Source organism: Atta colombica, unplaced genomic scaffold, assembly GCF_001594045.1.
Source record: "Atta colombica isolate Treedump-2 unplaced genomic scaffold, Acol1.0 scaffold135, whole genome shotgun sequence".
In the NCBI taxonomy this organism is placed as follows: Eukaryota; Metazoa; Arthropoda; class Insecta; order Hymenoptera; family Formicidae; genus Atta; species Atta colombica.
In genome coordinates this window covers 918,176-921,298 of record NW_017259223.1, presented here as the reverse complement: position 1 = coordinate 921,298, position 3,123 = coordinate 918,176, and positions in this window count along the sequence as shown.

The following is a 3,123-nucleotide window of genomic DNA, read 5'->3' as shown; positions in this document are numbered from 1 at the left end:
GATATAAATATATATGTATATATACATATAGAGGAAGAAAAAATTATATACATATATACCTTTCTCTCTCGTAAGATTTTGACAAAATCGTTCGTGACCAGACTCTGAGATAGGGTATCTATCTCAAGTTATAATAAAAAGAAAAAAAGATTCGGGATTTGCACGAAATGGATCCAATTCCATTTGTCTCATTCACTCCCTGCTGGGCAGATACTTAACACGTGACTGAGCTCCAAACTGTTCGGCCTAGCTCCTATAGTTAATCCAGATATGTTGAATCTTCTCTACTTATTTTTACGTTGGATGCTGCATTTTTCTCCTTTATTGATGTAGTGTTAAAATTACTATGCTTAAAGAAAGAAAGAGGAAGAACGCTGTCATGTAAATTTCACGACTGAGTATATCTTAAGACAATTCCACACACTGTGTCCGATTGGGACGAGTTCTCTCGTACAAACGCGATACATATTGTTAATTCAGTTCTTGCCTTAGTGCTAACGATAATTCTGTATATGTGCAATGTAATTTTGTTACCGAGTACATTATACGATTATCGACTATTTGTAAATAAAGAAAAAAATTACCATGCGTAAATGCGAACGTACAGATTCATTTCCTTGCAATCGAGTTTCATCACGACTGAATTTTAATTTTAACTTAATTAATTCAATTATTTATTTATAGCAAAATTTTAATCATAATTTATCATACATAATTTATCATCTTTAATCCGATCTTTTCGCGTGTTAAGTAACGAAAAATTGACAATTCTATTCTATTGACAAAATACTCTAGAAGTTATTTGACGAATTAATCCTGTGAAATTTCTAATTATATACAATAGCTTCTAATTTTTTTTTCGTATATTAAATAACAAAAAAATTTTATTTTTATCTACGTCTATCATACATAATTATATCTATATAAAATAGATTCTATATTATATAGAATCTAACCCAGTGAGAAATGACAATGAAATTAATGTCGAATTTATGTCGATTCGATGTTGATTTGATAATTTCGATGTCGAATCGACATCGATAATTCGATTTCATTATCATTTCTTATTAGGAATATAACTATAGGTATTTCTTGATAATATAATAAACAAAGCTGTTGATAATTTATCAAGAGATTCGAACGGAATATTGAAGAACAAGTACCAAACTGCATTTGCTTGAAATACCTGACCATTTATCATAGCTCTTCAAATTGTGTGATAACGTCAGAAAGGAGGACACACAGATGAAAATTTTTGCAAAATACATTAAAAACATTACAAACATTTTTTAAATCGATATTTGCATTCGATACAGTGTACTTGTAAAATATATCGAAAACTTTCTTTTTATTTCGGAAGAAAATAAAATAATATTTATCTCTCTCTCTCTCTCTCTCTCTCTCTCTCTCTCTCTCTCTCTCTCTCTTTTTCTTTCTCTCTCTCTCTCTCTCTCTCTCTCTCTCTCTTTCTCGCTTTCTTTCAATTTGACAGTTATATAGCTATTTGTTTTAATTAGACATAATTTAAATTATCTATTTATAGTTATTTATTGATTATCGGAATACACAAGGAGATTTAGTATATTTCATAAATCTATTCTATTGATATTGCAAATATTATTTTATATAAAAAGTATATTTTAACAAGAATTTTTTAAATATATATTTTTCGCTTTTGATATTACAATCAAAGATAATTGCAGTGAGTAACAATGAATTAAGTTAGCAAATCTGCTAACATAATCTGACAAGAAATTTCAACGAAAATTGAACAGGATTTGTCACTTCGAAATTGTATTTAAATAAAATTAATGTACCATTTAAATAGTTACGAAATGTCAGACTTTACTTTAATTTTTACAATCAATTTGCTCTCATATTTTGCTAGTAGATTCTATTTTATTTCTGCAGATGCTATTATATTTTGTCAAAAAAATTTGCAGAGAAGATAGACTTTACAAAACCGATTTTCCATTCCACTTTCCTACTTGAGAAGTTAATCTCTCGATTGCCAATAAAATCAAAGTCCTAAATCTTCTAATATTTCAGTTGCAAGATTTATTTGCAAATATCCTAAAGAAAAAAATTAAGTAAAAACTGATAAATTTTAGATATTTTACAATGATGTGCACCTATATATAGAGTGTTTGATAATTTTGCCGACAATGCTCATGGATACAGGTAGAGCGAATTAAACTGAATCAAAAGCTATGAATCTAAACCTATACCTATTTTGCAATTTTCACAATGATAGTTAACGAAATATTAATTTCTAAAGATCCCTGAATAAGCGCTTATCCATCCAGCTATACTGCCAAATGCTAAAAAACTTCTAGATAGCACAATTGATCCATTTGAATTCGAAAAAAATTTATTTTCTTGACTTCTTTTTAATTTTTTAAAATTAGCAATTAATAATTTGTTCGAAATGAACTTAAAAAGAATTTCTTTCCGATAATTAACAAAGGACTCCATAAAAGTACTTCTTACAGAATTAAATTGAAGCTAATTTAAAGAAATTTTCCTTTTTCTGTTCGTGCATTAAAAAAAAAATCATTTTTTTTTTATTTGATCACAATTAATATACTTGTATAAAATTATTCCCGCTACATAATTTGCCGCCACTAGAATTACCGTGCTTGAGTAATTGCTTGAGTGATTGCGTAATAGAAATTAATTTTTGAAATAGCGTTACATATAAACAAAAAATATATATATATAATTATACAAAATAAATATACATTATGTATATATGCATACATATACATACATATCCGGGAAAAAATATTTTATATGTAATTATATAAAGGTATGTATATAAAGTTATTATAATCATATTTTGTATATATATTTTGTATAATTATATATAATTATATATAATTTTATATAAGTTTATACATAATTATACAGAGTCGGTCATTTTAATTAATACACGTGAATATTTCGGAAAGGAGAAATTTTTTCAAAAAGTTTTTCAGAAAAGTTTTATGGTTTCAAGGAGGAAAAAAGATAGCAACCTTGGTTCTCTTTAATAAGAAGTCTTTAAGGTCAAATCCATAATGTTATATAAAATTGTTTTAATGGAACTCTCCATTTTTTATTGCGAATTCTTGTAGCTTATTT